Source organism: Malus sylvestris, chromosome 13, assembly GCF_916048215.2.
Source record: "Malus sylvestris chromosome 13, drMalSylv7.2, whole genome shotgun sequence".
Lineage (NCBI taxonomy): Eukaryota > Viridiplantae > Streptophyta > Magnoliopsida > Rosales > Rosaceae > Malus > Malus sylvestris.
In genome coordinates this window covers 19342775-19361168 of record NC_062272.1, presented here as the reverse complement: position 1 = coordinate 19361168, position 18394 = coordinate 19342775, and the positions used below count along the sequence as shown (strand labels likewise).

General features: G+C 37.9%; 2 pseudogenes; one reads left to right on the top strand and one right to left on the bottom strand.

Moving 5' to 3' along the window:
* Window positions 1–538: 538 nt before the first annotated feature.
* On the bottom strand, window positions 539–4241 carry LOC126595324 (uncharacterized; annotated as a pseudogene).
* A 3101-nt stretch (window positions 4242–7342) lies between these two features.
* LOC126595323 (probable aspartyl protease At4g16563) lies at window positions 7343–8306 on the top strand (annotated as a pseudogene).
* The last annotated feature ends 10088 nt before the right edge of the window (window positions 8307–18394 follow it).

Below are 18394 nucleotides of genomic sequence, written 5' to 3'. Positions count from 1 at the left end.
ATATAGGAGTTACAATTGGTATTACATATGTACTTCACCAATGTGGGACAATAAACTACAATTTACACTTTAACTAATATATAACTCGCAAAACTCCCTCTAAAGTTGGTGCAAAGATGTCACGCATGCCCAACTTGTCAAGCGAGTTGAAAAACACATTATTAGACACAGCCTTAGTAAGAACATCAACAAGTTGATCTTCAAATCCCACAAACGGAAGCATAATAATTCCAGCGTCCAATTTTTCCGTAATGAAATGTCGATCAATCTCCACATGTTTTGTTCGATCATGTTGCACTAGATTATGAGCAATCTCAATAGCAGCCTTGTTATCACAATGAAGTTTCATAGCACCCTTGGGTTTAAATCCAAGATCTCTCAACAATTTTTTCAAACACAAAAACTCACATACACCATGAGACATACCACGAAACTCAGCTTCTGCACTTGACCAAGCTACCATTTTTTGTTTCTTGCTTCTCCAAGTAACTAAATTATCACCCACAAACATAAAGTATCCAGATGTAGATCGCCGATCAGTGATAGAACCTGTCCAATCTGCATCTGTATACCATTCGACGTTCAAATGACCATTCTTGGAGAAAACCAAACCTCTGCCATGAGCCATCTTCAAGTACCTCAAAGTACGGGTTATTGCATCCATATGAGTTTCACTAGGAGAGTGCATAAATTGACTTACCACACTAACTGCATAAGCAATGCCAGGGCGAGTGTGAGACAAATAAATTAATCTCCCCACAAGCCTCTGATACCATTCCTTATGAGTAGGAACTTGATCTGGAAATACGCCCAGACGATGATTCTGCTCAATCGGAGTATCAACATGTTTGCAATCTAACATACATGTTTCAGCTAACAAATCAAGAACATACTTCTGTTGAGACAGAAAAATACCATGCTTAGATCGTGCAACCTTAATTCCAAGAAAATATTTCAATTCACCCAATTCTTTCATCTCAAATTCAATAGCTAGGTACTTTTGAAGGTGTTGTTTCTCCTTCTGATCATCACCAGTCACTATCATGTCATCAACATAAATAATCAATGCAGGTAGCTTACCATTTTGTCGCTTTAGAAACAAAGTGTGATCTGAATGACTCTGGATATACCCAAACTTCTTCATTGAACTTGTAAACCTCCCAAACCACGCTTTAGGAGATTATTTCAAACCATACAAAGCCTTTCGTAACCTGTATACAACACTTTTTTTCAAGAGATGTTCCAATACCAGGTGGGAGATCCATATAAACTTCATCCTTAAGATCACCATGAAGGCAAGCATTCTTAACATCAAACTGTAACAGAAGCCAATCCTGATTTACTGCTAAGGACAGAAGAACACGCACAATATTAAATTTGGCAACAGGAGCAAAAGTTTCCTGATAATCCACCCCATGTATTTGAGTATAACCCTTAGCAACTAATCTGGCTTTATACCGGTCAATAGAACCATCTGCTTTGTGCTTAATCGTAAACACCCATCTACATCCAACGGCTTTCTTCCCATTTGGTAAAGGAACCAAATCCCAAGTAGAATTCTTTTCCAAAGCTTCCATCTCAACTTTCATGGCCCACTTAGGGTCAGACAAAGTATCTTGCAATTTTGTTGGAATTGATACATTAGATAACTGACATATGTAAGATGCATATGGTTTGGATAAGCAATGAGTAGACACATAATTGTTGATAGTATATTTGGCTTTGACATGCATATCAGGCTCATGTTGTACTTTAGGTTTTCCACGATTAGCTCGTAGAGGCAACTGATAAGTAGAAGAATCGTCAAAATTTACCTCATGTATGCCACCATCTTGTACCAAACTGTTAGGAGAATCATCACTGGACTAACCATCATTAGGCAACTCGTTAGACATATCAGCAGCAGGCAACCGATCATCAGAAGGTAATAAGTCAGACATGCTAGCAGGCAACTCGTTGGGTACATCTGATCTGTCGTCAGTAGAAATAGTTTCAGGAATGACAGGTGACTGATCACTATCTGTAGCCGACTGATCAGTGTCACGCAACATAATAAGTTATGTTCCCAACTTTGCCTGTAACACATCATCCATACCATCTCTTCAAATCTGCACTTTACTCCCCCTCTCCCCCTGAAGTGGAGAGTCAGAAGAGGGCTTCACAAAATACGAAACTTTTTCGTAGAAAGTGATATCCATGGTAATATAAGTTTTTTGAGTTGGAGGATGATAACACTTATAGCCTTTTTTTATTGTTAGCATACCCAATAAAGACACATCGGAGAGCACATGCATCAAGTTTACTCCGCTGATGAGAGTAGACATGCACATATGCAATACACCCAAACACTTTCGGAGGAAGCTTTGATACAGAAACAAGAGAAACATGTGTTTGTAGCACATCAAGCGGTGTCTGAAAATCAAGAACCATACTTGGAACACGATTGATCAAATACACAGCAGCCAAAACAACATGACCCCACAAATGATTAGGAACACATTTATCCAACATCAAGGAGCGAGCAACCTCCATTATTTGACGATTCTTCCGTTCAGACACACCATTTTGTTGGGGGTGTAAACGGAGTAGTTGTCTGGTGAATAATAAAATGATCACGAAAAAAGCATGCCAAAGTGTGATTCACATATTCTCCTCCGTTATTAGACCTGAAGACCTTAACTTTGGTCTGAAACTGAGTAGACACCATTGTACAAAATTCTTGAACATGTAACGGAACATCACTCTTATTCTTCATCAAGAACACCCAAGTTAACCAAGTACAATCATCAATAAAAGTAACAAACCAACGGAATCCATTAAAAGTAACTTTTGCCGGACCCTACACATCAGAATGTATCAAATCAAATGGCAAAGTAGCTTTAGAATCACTTATGGGAAAGGAAGCACGATGACTCTTAACCATGACACATGTTTCACACTTGAACTCAGAATCACTACAAGTGCGAAACAAAAAAGGAAATATACGCTTCATATAACTAAATGATGGATGTCCCAATCGTCGATGCCATAACCAAATTTGATGTCTGTCATCCACTTTAGCACTTAAAACTTGATGAGTATCTGAACCGGAAATAACAGTATCCTTCATAGTTAAGATGTACAAACCCCTTATTCTTTTACCACAACCAATTATCTTCTGAGTTTGAAAGTCTTAAAAATAACAAGATGTAGGGTAAAAGTGAGCAGAACAATATAAGGTATCAAGAATTTTTCCTACCGACAAAAGATTGTACTTAACATCAGGAACAAATAAAGCGCGAACCAGTAATAAGGTTGGAGTCAGAGAAATAGTGCCTTCACCCTTCACAGGGGAAGATGCTCCATTTGCACTAGTAATATATGAATCACGAACATAGTCACATAACTCATCAAACACTCTAGGGTCACTAGTCACATGATCAGTGGCCTCAGTATTAATTATCCATTTATTTGTTCCACCATGATGCATAACAACACTTTGATTATATTGAGCCATTGAACAAAATCACGAACAATAAAGGCACAAAAGATACGTAGCAGAATGAAAACAATTTACCAGAACACTGTAGTCATCACTGTTCACAATACTGTAGCAGATCACTATTTATGGTACTGTAGCAATAATTGTTTATGGCACTGTAGAGGATCACTGTTCACAACATTGTAGCGCGACACTTTTTTTTTTTTTTTTTTTTTCAACGAAGGAAATCACAAAAAATGTGGGCATAAAATTAAAGCATACAGGTCATCAAGAGCGAACTGCTCTGATGCCATATTAAACTAAATATAGTAAATACCAAAAATATATATGACAATATTTGGAAATTTCTTATATGTTCATTAATCTCCAAAGTGGAGTATATATAGGAGTTACAATTGGTATTATATATGTACTTCACCAATGTGTGATAATAAACTACTATTTACACTTTAACTAATATATAACTCACAACAAAATGTAAATGGTGAAATATGTGTGTTAAAAGGTTAATAACTTAAAAATTAAATTTTTTTACCACTTATATAAAAACACGTGATGTACCATCCGTATTTCCATCACAACTAAAAATTTCTCCATCACACCAATGCTCACCACCTTCGACGCCCCATATCTTTGTCGCCACTATCTCCCCTAATCTACCATGCCACCATATTTCAATTGCCATCAGCCCAACTCCCACCATTGTCAGTGCCTCACCACTATCAATGACACCACCATTGCACATGCAATCATCCACCATCTTAAAGACCAGCACCGCATTTTCCAAGTTTCATTTCTCTCGTTTATAGATTGATGAATTTAGATATAAAGTAGATTTTGTATTTGAATTACATTATAATTTAGGCGATTACAATTTGTGGATTTATATCTTCATTAAAATTCCAATTATGCACTAGGCAAACAAGAAACTTCATAAATTCCAGAAATTTATGTATGTTGTAAATATCATTTAAAATGTGGTTGTCCATATCTACGCCACTATGTAGTATGTCAATAGTTTATGGCACATTTACTTAAAGGTAACTTGAATCAAAAAGTAAAATTGAACTTTGATTATAGGATATTCCTGTGTTTATATTACCAAATGTTGAAGAATTAAACGTTTAATGGGACCATGCAAATTTTAAAATCTAAATTTTAAATTTGAAGGAATTAGATTCCCTACAATTTAGAGGAAAAAGGTAAACATGGCATCATTTGCATCTCTCCAAAGTCTCAACGCACACTATAAAGGTGCCAACAATAAAAGAAACAGGTTGGCATCAAGATAGACAACCCAACCATGTCGACGTCCACCAAATGGGAAGATATCATCAAGCAAATGTAAGTTGGCACTCAAACAAGTCAAATCTTGTACTGTCAACAAGTTTTACAAAGATTAGTTAAACAAATGAAACAAACTGACAACAGGCAGCAGACATACATCTAACTTATGGTGTCCTCTAACTTACATGCGATCCAAATTCCGAAGGCCTTTTATAAGTGTCCAATCAAGAATTGGAAGCCTCAAATGTCATGCCTCGATCTCGACATACGTCCAGGATCAACACGTGACGTTACCAAATATCCGTATATGTAACATACCCCACCTTTGGGATATGTACAAAGTACAACTTAAGATTCGAATTTCGTAGTATTTTTCGTATACTTTATGGCTACATTTAACCTCCTCGTTAAATTGCCTACGTACCCTAAGAAGGGATCAAGCCATTCATAGTTCGTCATTCACTATACTCTGACGTTTATCACAGCACGTTCAAGTTGAAAAACATAGCATTCCTTAATCAATTATTAGAACTTAACAAGCATGAAATTACTAGGTTCAGTTACCTAACAAACCCACATGACATTCAAGATTTCCATTCCATCCATCATATAACTCACTATGTTTTCAACATGATACCTCCATCCACATCATGTAACAACCAACGAAGCACAAAACTATTCTCAAGCCACATTGATCAACTCATATAGTCATAAACACAATCATATCCGTCATTCCACAATCACGTCAATTAATCAATTCCATGAATCAAAGATGCACAATTTAACAGTTGACTACGTTAATCAATTAATGAGATAATGTATCATTTCACGAATTTAATTAAAGAACTCTACATAATTCCCTACTTGGATTGTGAGTAATAACATGGTAAATCTAATTTATACTCTCAAGGTCTATTGTGGGTAATTCTCATTCACTCGAATCTAGGGTTCTAGACTAACTTATGAAAATGAGAAGGAGCAAGGATTTCGAACCACTCAACGGAATCAAATTACCAAGCGAGCTCTCGTAATCTACTCAGACCTTTCACTTGTACAATCAGTGCCTACACCAGGAAAATGGTGCATCGGCCAACAAGAACTCAGATAAGTTGCGAAGTTTAGGTGAGTGACAATAATACAATGTATGTGATAATAACAAAAGAGTTTTTTTTTATTGACACCCCACAATTTGATGAAAACACCCCACAATCAAAATTTTCTTGTATAATTCCAAATTTACCCTTCATTTAAACCTGCATGAAATAAAGGGAAGTTTAACAAAAATCTCTTGGTACCATTCACTTTAACGAAAAATCACATTTTTACACTAAAAGTCAATCTTGGTACTATTCACTTTATCCTTTATTTTGTCCTTGTTGTTAAAACTCAAAGTTTTCAAGCACTTTTCATTAGTTTTCCTTAAAATAAAACTCCCCAGTCCATCACCATTGTTCATATCCTTGCCTTTTATTTATACTGTTTGCATTTTCTCAGCATCATTATAATCATCTTTGTACTTATTTTGGTTCTTTTTCTTTTGCATGATAGTCATATCAAATTTCGATTTGAGAACTATACCAAGTCCAACCAGGAATTCCCAAGCAAGGATATAAATATTATCCAGAAGAAAAAGTACAAAATAAGAACAAAACTGGTAGAAAAAGCAATTAGCTAGGAATGAACTCCTAATACAGTTTCTAGAAACCTGCAGAAAAGAGTTCCTTAGAAAACAAGGCACATGCAATGCTCTTATTGCCTCTCCAAAGGTTCAGATGATTCGAAGTTTCATACTTTGATAGGGTGGTTGGTTGTGAGATATATATATATATATATTTTTTTTTTCTAGAAGGTAGGGTGGATTTAACAAAAAGAAGGGTAAAAATGGAATTGTTGAGAAACATTTGATTGTGGGGTGTATTCAACAAATTATAGGGTGTTAATAAAAAAACCCTAAAAAAGGACCATCGATCAGAGTTTATAAATCTCAATTATAAATTCATACTTATGAAATCATAGTCAAGTCTTTAAAAACTCCGAATGAGTCACCCAGACATCCAACGACTTTTCTAATTCAAATCACAAAGATTCTCAAAAACTATCATTCATAAATGCATTAAAAACTAGGGCTAGAGGGACACAGTTCGGCCGAAGACTAGATAAGTAACTAGACAAGAAGTGGCCCCCTATAGCGGATTAACCAAGCAAGGTCACACCTACGAAACTGTTAGGTAGTGATCACCCATAGCTGATTAACCAAGCATGATCACCCCTAAGTATGTATGGCCATAAGAATTTCCCATTGCGGATTAATCAAGCACAATCCATAAATAATATGGTCCCCCATCATGAATTAACCAAGCAGGACCATCCATGTACTACTGCTACATGGTGCAGACTCGGTGTCACCTAACCCCGTGACACTAGGGAAACGGTCCTCTACTAGCCCTCACATTTCTTAACATTTCAAATATATATTTTAAAACACAATTCATAAACATTTCAATAAGCAAGTCACATAACATTTCATAAAGTAAATCGATGACAACTTTATAAAAACAAGGCTTTTTAGCCAAAATGGTCCCTGATATTTGTTTAACACATAACTTTGATCCTTGAGATTTAAAATCAATATAAATGGTCCCTGAGATTGTCCACCATCCATAATTTTGGTCATTCAGTTAAAAAGTTCCGTTAAGTTAAGGGTATTTTTGTAAAATTCTCCACTTTCTTTTTCACCATTTTGCTCTCATTTCTCTTATAACAGTTGGGATTTTACTTTCCAAGTCCCTAAATTTTCCCGAGAAAATTGTCCCTGATTTTCTCATGGGCTACTCGTTTTTCTCCATCCAGTAACCCGCTGGAATCACTGGATTTGACCGCGGACCGGAATCGTTGCCGTCCCAAATGAAGCTCTCTAAATTCTCTTATTGCTTAGTCTCCCATAAATTTGATGATACCCTATAAAGCAACGACCTTGTTCTGTACACTGGCAACAGCAGCGCCGATGAACCCTCCATTTCGTCGACCAGAAAAAACGAAATGAAAGCTTAGAGCTCGATCTACAGGCCTTTTCATAAAAACCCAGGTCTTCCAAACTCTGCATTTCGCGAGTATTACTACATAATGCTCAGAAAAATCATCGTGGGCAAGAAGCACGTGAAGATTCCATACAAGTTTCTCGTCCCCGGAGCCAACAACATGGCAGGACGATCGTGGTTTCTAGATCTACCATCACGTTCATGGAGAAACTGTGGCACAAGGGTTTTAGTCACAGATGGAAAATTACATGAGAGCAAAGGACTTGGAAACCAAAACGGGATTGAGACCCTGTTTCGATATTTCGAAAGAGGAAAAATTGGAGTTTCCAGAATTGGTTTTCTAGTTCAAAGGGGGTGCTAAGATGGAGCTGCCATTGAAGAATTACTTTTCGCTGGTTTCGAGCTCGGGGGTTGTATGTTTGGCGATTGTTAGTGATGGGGTTATTGGTCCTGAGAGTAATGGTGGACCTGCCATTATTTTGGGGAATTATCAACAGTAGAGAGTAATGCCGGACTCGACCCTTTTGCGTAGAGAGCTCAAATGGCTCATGGAGGACTCAATTGAAGAAACCAAAAACGTTGATAACAACGATGAAGCGTTAGGCTAAAGGTGGAAATTGAGGAGCTTTATATGTTGTGGAAGTAGAAGGTTGAGGAGATGAGGCCTTTTTCAGTATGTTGTCGGGTGCGAGCATTGGAGGGACTTGGTGTTGTGTGTTGAAGAAGGGGTTTTGATTCCGAGGCCAAAGACTGAGCTCATTGTTGATTTGGTAGGGATGTGGTTTTGGGGAATAAAGGGTTGAAAGAGGGGTTGTGGGCTAATTTTACAAAAATACCCTCAACTTAACGGAGCTTTTTAATGGAATGACCAAAATTATGGATGGTGGACAATCTCATGGATCATTTCTATTGATTTTAAATCTCAGAGATCAAAGTTATGTGTTGTACAAATCTCAGGGACCATTTTGGCTAAAAAGCCTAAAAACAATTATTTAGCATAAAACATAATTTAGAAATCCATGTTGTATCCACAAAGAATACTAGCACGGGAATGTTTGAGGGTAATAACAATATCACACATATATTAAGGTCACTCATCGAGATAAGCCCGCAAAGCCTCACTAAGTCTCTAGTAATACTAATTTTAGTATTTCAAATGGTTCGAGACATGTTGACCAAAAGTCAACTCTCAATCAATGGTGGGGTCCACAATCCTAGCAATTCAATCCGGAAGATCCGCACATGATACTTCGGATCCGTAACTTCCTAAGGTCTTCATTATATTCATAAAATAACATACTAAAATCTCAGCGCGATCCAACGGTCGGATCTTTGCCAATTGTTAGAATTAGGTGGCGGTCAACAATTAGTTTTACAAACTTAGAAATCCAATTCGGGAAGATCCGTATGTCGGATTCCTGATCCGTCAGCTCTTAACATCCTCAAATATTACGTTCTATAACATATTAAAGTTTGGTGATGATCCAACGGTCGAATTGTCGATTCGTACAATAATCAGGTGACGGCCAACTAGGTGGTCAATTACGAAACTACATTAAAACCTCAAAATTTCACTACACAGATGTAAAATATGGAATCGGGGTATCAAAATTATCCTAGGAAGGTCAGGCGGGGTCTCAGCCCACGTGCCATGGCACGCGGCGGCTAGCTACCTTGACTCGTTGGAAAATTCAACTATTTCCAAAAATTACCAAATTTCACAGAATGTAAAGCAGGTTAAGGGGAACAATTTTCATACCTAGGTCGAAGCTTAGTTCAGCCAGGAAACACCTCAAATCACCCTTGATCTGCCGGTAACCCTAGAATTGGGTGCTGTTTGGACCCGATTTTATGCTATCGGCCCGTTACGTTGAAACCATAAGATGGCTCCAAGACTAAACTGATTTTTTCTTGATATTACTATTAATTTTAATTATGGTAATTATCTTAAGAGAGATTTTTTGAGTTTAAGGATATCGGGATGAAATGGGATTAACATGGTGTAAGAGTTGTGGAAGTTTACAAAGTTGTGCCTTTTTGCTTGGATAATGGATTGAGCTAGTCTATCTGATTTGAAAAGCATGCAACAAGTGGAGATTGGGTTGAATCACAATTGAATTGGGTGGTTTGTGATTATCCATTTGAGTTAATAAAAGTGAATGGAGCATGCATGCAACGTTTTGGCAGAGAAACCCACGTGGCTTAGAGTTATGTTTAAAATTCAATATATGTCATCAAGAAAGCACGTGGCCTCATCATATATTTTGGTTCAAGATAAAGGTGAAACCCATGCATGCCGAAATCAATGCATGGATTGGATAAGATCATGATGTGGTGGTGGAATAAATGGAACCACTGAATATCCTTAGCAGGATGCCAAGAATCTAGATAAATAGATTGCATGGTGATGACGCAATTGGGTTGAGTCTTCGAAAAGGTTATATTGGACGGTCAGGATGGAAAATATGGGGTCAAGTTTTGATTGATGTGATAAGTGTGTGGTCGTCGGCAACAAATAGAGACTCAGAGTCATAGTGCAATTGGGATTGGTTTCCATGACTTAGGTATGTAGATCTCTATAAATAGCAAGCTATAAACAACGGGAAGAGGCCCTTCAATTCAACACACAACTGCCCTGTGCAAATTCTCTCAACAACCTTGATATTTTTTCCTTTTCTTTTTCCGTCGACACACATTCAGTTTGGATAAACAACACTGTGAAGGCAACCAGTGATATCTTCAGTCGGCATAGATAGCACTGTCACCGTAGAACCAGCCGGTCTCGCAACATCTTCAGTCTGTATAGATAGCACTGCGTTGAGGGTGACTGGTTATCTATCCAAGTCGCGGTTGAAAAGGATTCCCGAATCCTTATTGGTCCAGGTCATCTCATTAGCCTTCTCAGCGAAGTGAGGTGTTACAGTTTATTAGGCTCGGCACATTGCACGCCGAGTTAGTTTATGATTGGATACTCTTAAGTGGGATTTAGAGTTCGGCATTCTGACGGCCGAACCACGTTTATTGTTAAGACATATATTCGCTTTGAGTATTTGTGCCCTTACACTTTGGTGTCGATTTGGCGTGAGTTTACTCTGACGAATACCATCACTGTGACCGAATCCGACGACGATGATTTGTGAGCTTCGTAAGAATAGTAGCCTTGTCTTCAGGTTTGAGAACCCAAGAGGCCGAGACGTGTTCCTTCTTCGGTTCCAATCATGAGACGCAAAAGTCGGCCGTGCACTCATCACAACATCAGCATATTTTACTCCTCGGCCGAGCTCGGCCAACGAGTTGGCACTCCCCGCATTCAACCGAAGGACGTAGTTAGCTCATAGATTACTCGGCCTGCGCACCACGTAGGCTTGGTAGTTTTTAGGGTCAACAAGTGCTCTTGATTCGACTCCAAACAAGCTCCGACGCCTCAACCCACCCCTGGGTTTTGTTCCTGGACTCAAGAGGAGTTGAAAATGGATGGTGGTCAACAATGAGGCTTTCAGAATCATCTGATTACCGCCCTTGAACCTGTCGCACCCACCATGCGGGTTTCACAAAATCAAGGCCAAAAAATCTCAGATTTTTTATGGAAGTGGGAGAGTAGAGGTCGGGGTGGAGTGTACAAGTGACGGTTGAGGGAAATTCGCCAAAAAAATCGATGAAAATCGACGAAAACTGTTACCAGGAACCGGGTCAAAACCAAGTCTGAAACGGTTCAAAGAGATGATCCGGATTGGGTAGTTTCTCTCCCTCATTTCCCCTTTTTACTTTGTTTTCTGATTGGCCCTCACGCTCCATCCTTTCTCTCATTTCTCTTCTCTTCTTTCCATCACAGCCACACACGTGGCTTCATCTCAGCTGTTCTTTTTCCAACAAATCTGGAGTCTTCTAGATTAATAATTAAAGGACCATTTTGCCATCAACTTCAATCATTTATAACTCCTTCGTTATAACTCTACATTCCGTTTACGTCCACACGTTTGTATCGACACGTACTATCCAAATATGTATAGAAATTTGAAAAATCATGAAAGGATCAAATATGTCCACGAAGAATTCCGTTTAATATAATAGGGGCAATTTTGTCCTTTTACTTATGAAAAAAAAATATACGCTGTAAATATGAAAGCGTCGAAACTAAGAATATGAATTCGAAATACGAGATACATAATTTTAAATAGTGAAATTCAAGGATGGGATTTCACATCAAATGTAGCAACATCACAATAATTTTCTGTTATTGTCTAGAAAAAAGGTTAAATACCAATTGGAAGAACAAGAAACCATAGACCCAACTTGTACTATTATTATGTTTGACATTAACAATTGATTTCTAGATCTTTGATCGTTTGGATCCGCTTATAATTTTATACGAAGATTAGAATAGTCATCTATGCTGGATTTTCATTTTGGCTAACGTCTCAAAACAACTGCACGCAAGTCTGGGTACCTAACATAAAAAATATGGTGCCTCAAACAAAACTCTAAGGGTGCGTTTGTTGCGCCGGACTGTCTCGGACTGGACTAGCTGCAGGGACTAAGCTGGACTGACTTAGACTGGACTAAGCTGGACTAACTTAGTGAAGCGTTTGGTGCAGTCTCGGACTAAGAAGCAGGATAATAAAAAAAGAACTGTTAAACCTAAACTTGTGCTGTAAGGAACAAGATTTTCTAAGTTAAACCTAAACCACCCCCAACAGTTTCATCAGTCTAACCCAAATTTGTGCTGTAACAGGATCAGCACTCTCCTATTTGGGCAGAGCTTTATATTAGGATTCAGAATCCAAGCATCTTATGATTTCCCATTTTTTGAATTCAATAGCTCAGTTCACTTAAGAAACAACATTCTGGCAAGGGCACTTGTGGGTTTAACTCATTTTCGATTTCCAACAAGAATTCGTCATACACAAAGCAGCTTGAAGCATCAAATTACACTTGTGGGTTTAGCTCATTTTCGAATTCCAACAAGAATTAACAATACACAAAGCTTAAAGCATCAATTGCAGTTGTGGGTTTAACTCATTTTCGACTTCCGACAAGAATTAACAATACACAAAGCTTAAAGCATCAACTTGCACTTCTGGGTTTAACCCATGTTCGATTTCAGACAAGAATTCACCATACACAAAGCTTAAATCATCAAGTGAACTTGTGGGTTTAACTCATTTTCGACAATTAACCCATTAAACCAAAAGCATAACGCATCAAAATTCATTCTTAAACCACCATTCAAATCCCTAAGTCTCAGATACAGAAAACACACATACTTGAGGGAAGCCTGGTGAGCCGGGAGAGAAGACGACGAAGAAGAGGAGGAGGAAGGATCCATGGGCTACATCTCGAGCACGGCCCGATCGTTGTCGACGACGGGGCGGTACTTGTGACCCCTCTGGCCACGGAACTCGTCTTCCGCACCGGCTTCGACGGGACGCTGAGATGAGGACGAAGGGAAGGCAGCGATGAGGACGAAGGACGAAGGGAAGGCAACGATGAGGACGAAGGGAAGATCTCTCTCGGTTTGCTCTGGCTTACGAGTCCGCCCAATTTTGGGGTTCCTCGCGAAAAACGGCTAAGGAGGTCGTTAGTCCACGCGAGTCCGGGTTAAGCTCATTAAAGCTAATCCGGATGCACACCAAACACAGGACTATAGTCTAGTCCAGTCCAAGCCTTGCTAATCTTGTCAAACAAACGTGCCCTAAAGGACTCAATGAGTCAATTTTAAAGTTTGCTTGCAAGAAAATAATGGTGTTTAAATAATCTAAACTGTATATTAATATAAGCTAGTTTGTCAACAAAAAAAAGAATAAAAAGACAATTAGTCATTTACTTACAATTTAATAAAAATACCATATAAAATCATAGGCAGAAATGTAAATTTGTACAAAAAAAATGTTTCTTGTTTTTTTTTCCTTCCATCACCTACATAGAACCATAATTTTATTCCTTCACTTTCTCTCTCCCACTTTCTACTTTTTCTGTTTTTTTTTTAATTTTTAATTTTTTTTTTCAAAAAACATACATAGTGTATGCCTTTTATCTACTTAAGGGATGCTACTATGATACTTGCAACCCCGTTGAACTACAGATTACCCTCGGATAAATTGATGTGGCATTATGATTTGAAAGCTTTAGTCTCGGTAAACAGTGCTTATAAGTTTATTTCAATTTGTGTAATGAGGCTTCTAATTCGCAACCAAGTTCTACTAGTGTCTATATGTGGAAAGCTCTTTGGAAATCTAATGTCCCTAGTAAAGTGAAAATGTGTGCTTGGAGGGATTGTCTTGATATTCTGCCTACCCGTGCTAATTTGGAGAAAAAAAGAGTGGCGGTGGACAATACTTATCTTCTTTGTAGTTCATATTAGGAGTCAGCGCTACACGTGTTCAGTGATTGTCCATTTGCATGAGTGGTTTTTTTCTCCTCCCATTTAAATTTAGGTTCAAGGCCTCCGGTATAGTCCTCTGTGTGACTGGATGTCTTCATGTGTGTAGTATTTATACACAAATCAGTTAGCTTTGTTGTTAATTCTCATTCACGCTATATGGCGTGCTAGGAACTCTTTGCTCTGGGATGGTAAAGTTGAAAACCCGGCTCTGGTTAGTCATTTATCTAAGCTTCAATTGGATGAATTCATCAAGGCCAAAATTACCTCGACTCTCGCTCGCTGCACACTCCGTCATGCTAATGTCCCCCTCCGTCTGGGTGGGTGAAAATCAATGTGGATGGTTCCTTTCTTGTTGCTACGAATCTAAGAGGTGTAGGTGCGGTATTTCACGACAAAGCCGGTAGCTATGCTGGAGGTTTCGTTCATCAAATATCCCCTGCATCGAATCCCACGATTGTGAAGCTACTTGCTGTTTGTGATGGTGTTTATTGGGCTCTGCAACATAACTTGCCACGAATTATTATGGAAAGCAATTATTTGCAGGTTGTTCAAGCTATTGGAAGCCTTAAACAAGGGTCTTTGCACATGGATTTATTAGTAGAAGACAATCGAGCTAGTTTGCGGGGCTTTGAGGATTCGCAAGTTTGTTATGTTCGTCGTACCGCCAATGTTGCGGCACAATGTATGGCCAAATTAGCTATTTCTTCTACCTTTGATTTGAGGAGACTCCAGACTTGAGTGTGGAGGCACTCTTAGAATCTATATGAGATTTTTTCTATCTTAATAAACCACTACCGTTTCAACTCAAAAACAAAAAAAAAACATTTAAACAAACTAATTTTTGTTATACAATATATTTCGATATACTTTGTCTTCTTTATTTTGGTACATTAAATTCATTACAACACAATTCGGTGCATACTTTAGATACACACATTTTGGTACATACATTTCGATACAAATATTTACGTACATTAATTTAATATAATACATTTTGGTGCATACATTTCAGCGCACACATTTAGATACATTAATTCAATGTTATACATTTCGATGCCTATATTTCGGTGCATACATTTCAGTACTAACATTTAGGTACATTAATTTAATATAGTACATCTCAGAATTAACATTTAGGTACATTAATTGTGTCTTCAAGTTTGAAGAATGTTAAATAAAATTAATAAATTAATAAAACTTTTGTTGGTCAAAAAATAAATTAAAATGTGTATATTAATAAATTTAAATATTTTAACGGAAGACATTGAATAAAATAGTACCAAGGTTCTAAAAGACACTAGGCGCTAGTCGAGCTGCGAGCTGGGGCCTAGTGCCTAGGCGACTAGGTGGCTAAGCGGGCGCCTAGGCGAACTAGGCAGATTTAAGTAACTCTATTGTATTTCTTGTAAATAAATGTCCGTTTATACTTAAAATATATATAATTTCATCATAAACTAGAAAATAGAATGACATATATATTATGAAGTATTGGAACATAATGAAAACATGGGGAGCAAACATATAATGTGTGTTTATTTAAGTGTTCAATAAGTCTCTTACAATTTATTAAAAACAATAAAATGCAAAAGGAAAGTTATCTATTTTCTAAGTGAATTGCAACCTAGGCAGTTGTCTAGGATAGTTTGTACGGGCTAGATGAGTGCCTAGGGGGTTTAGACGGGCGCCTCAGCAGGTTTAGGCACCTTTTCTTATTTTTCAAACGTCTAGGCATTAATCGGGGCGATAGCCAGCCACCTAGCTCTTAGGCGGCACTAGTCAGGAATTTTTAGAATAGTGTAAAATACACATTCCTCAATTTGAATTAAGACACATCAAGGGACTATAATCAATATGTAATCTAACACTAGATTTTTATTAAATTTCAATTTTCTTCAAGGATTAAAGTTAAAAAACCACTTATATATATATATATATACGGTAAATTACACTTTAACACCTCAAGTTTGGGGTCGATTTCAAATTCTTATAACATCTTTACAACATTTCAATTTCATACCTCAAGTACTATTTTATTTCAATATAATACATCCATTACATTTACCATCCATTGATCCGTTAAGAGCTGATGTGGCTGCCAAATTTGTGCCATATGGGAAAATTTTTTTTTAATTAAAAAAAAAAATTGAAAATGCAGAACCTCACCTCCACCTCCCCTGCAACCCCTCCCCACCCCTCTTCTCCCTCTTGAGCTTACCAACCACCTTTCTCTCCTCCACTCTTTTCACCTCCCCTCCTATCCTACCCCACCCCCACCTTCCCCAAGCCCTTTCTCCTTTTCACCCCCACTTCCATTCTCCCTTATCTCATATGCTGATTGGACCTGGGCTGCTTGAGCCTGATACAGAAGACGGCGGCGGGGCTGGCGATGTCTTCGTCCATGGGGTCGTTGGGCTTGTCCACCGGGCCTTAATTGAAGGCGACAAAAATCACTGTGGTGGAAAGTCGTAATTGAAGGCAACATAAATCACTGTGGAAAAATGAGTGAGAGAGAGAGAGAGAGAGAGAGAGAGAGAGAGAGAGAGAGAGAGAGAGAAAGAGAGTTATGGGGTTAGTGTGTGTATGTTTGAATATGTTGAGAGAGAGGAGAGAAAAGGAGATTGAATTGGGGGATTGTAATTGGATTTTGTTTTCTTTTTTGGATTTTGGGGGCATGTTTGACGCGATTCTGATTGATTTTTTTAAAGGTTTTTGGGTGGCTGATAAAGGCATGTGATTCCAAAACCCAATTTCCAGGTGTGGGTGGTGTTGGATTTTTTTATGGGTGTCAAAGTTTTGGGAATTCTATTGGCACAAGGGTTTTTGGGGATTGGGCAAAAATTCATGTAGTTAAATTCTTGAGTTTGCAGATGAGAGAAAGGAGAAAATGAGAGAAGGGAGAAAATGGGTGGGGGTGAAGAGGAGAAGGGGCTCAGGGAAGGTGGGGGTGGGTTTTTGGATGGGAGGGGAGGTGAAGAGAATGGAGGAGAGGGAGGTGGTTGGGAGGCTCAGGAAGGAGAAGAAGGGTGGGGAGAGGTTGCGGGGGAGCTAGGGGTGGGGTTCTGTGTTTTCAGTTTTTTTTTTTTTTTGAGAAGATTCAGGTTTTTTTTAAAATTAAAAAATTATTTTTTTTGCCACGTGGCACAAATTTGGCAGCCATGTCAACTCTTAATGGATCAATGGATGGAAAATGTAACAGATGTATTATATTGAAATAAAATAGTACTTGAGTTATGAAATTGAAATGTTTTAAAGATGTTGTAAGAAATTAAAATGGACCCCAAACTTGAGGTGGTAAAGTGTAATTTACCCATATATATGTTGTCTTCTCTCATCACACCACTAACTTTGAAAAATCCTACGTTAGAAATAAGACACCATATTTGACAAGGGAGTTGGTATTAACTACGTACTGAGGTGCACCACTCATTTCATTATCTGAAGTTGATTAATAAAATACACCTTGTTTCCGAACTATTTTCGAAAGCTGAAAATTAGATTCATTAGTCTCTAAACTATAATCTAATTAGAATTGTAGTCTTCGAATAAAAATTCGTGAGTAATGATCCTTGATTTGTTGCAATGTGGATCAATCTTTGTCCCTAGACTCCCCACACTACAGTATGATCGGATATTTATGAGACCAATAAACAACAAACGTAGTGAAGGGACTATAATTTGAACATTTGCAACTAAATGGATCACACAATATGATCGGATAGGGACTATAATTGGCAATAACATATGTAACTAAGTGCCGTTTGATAACATCAAGTTAATACTATTTCAAGTTGTTTTCACTTTTAAAATTTTGTTTTCATTCCTTCTTTAATTTTTCTCTCCCTTTCACCATCATTCTTCATCCCTCCTGCTGCTTCATATTTTCCCCATGTTTCAAACATAAAAATTAAAAATTAAAAACCAAAAATTGAATGGTTATTAAAGGTGTCCTAGATTTTTCTAGGAGCCAATATACTACAAAAGTATGGTTACTTAGGATGATAAGAAAAATTAACAATCTGTGATGAAGATGAACAATCATAAATTTGGTGCGAAGAGAAGTGGAGATCACATGCAACAAAAGAAGGCTTTTAAGTGGACCTTTTTGATTGTGCATTGTGGAGCCAAAAAAAATCAGGAAGAATATGGAGGCGACACGTGGATTTTAAGGTGAAAAGGACAAAATTACCCTCGAGGAACACCGCAACT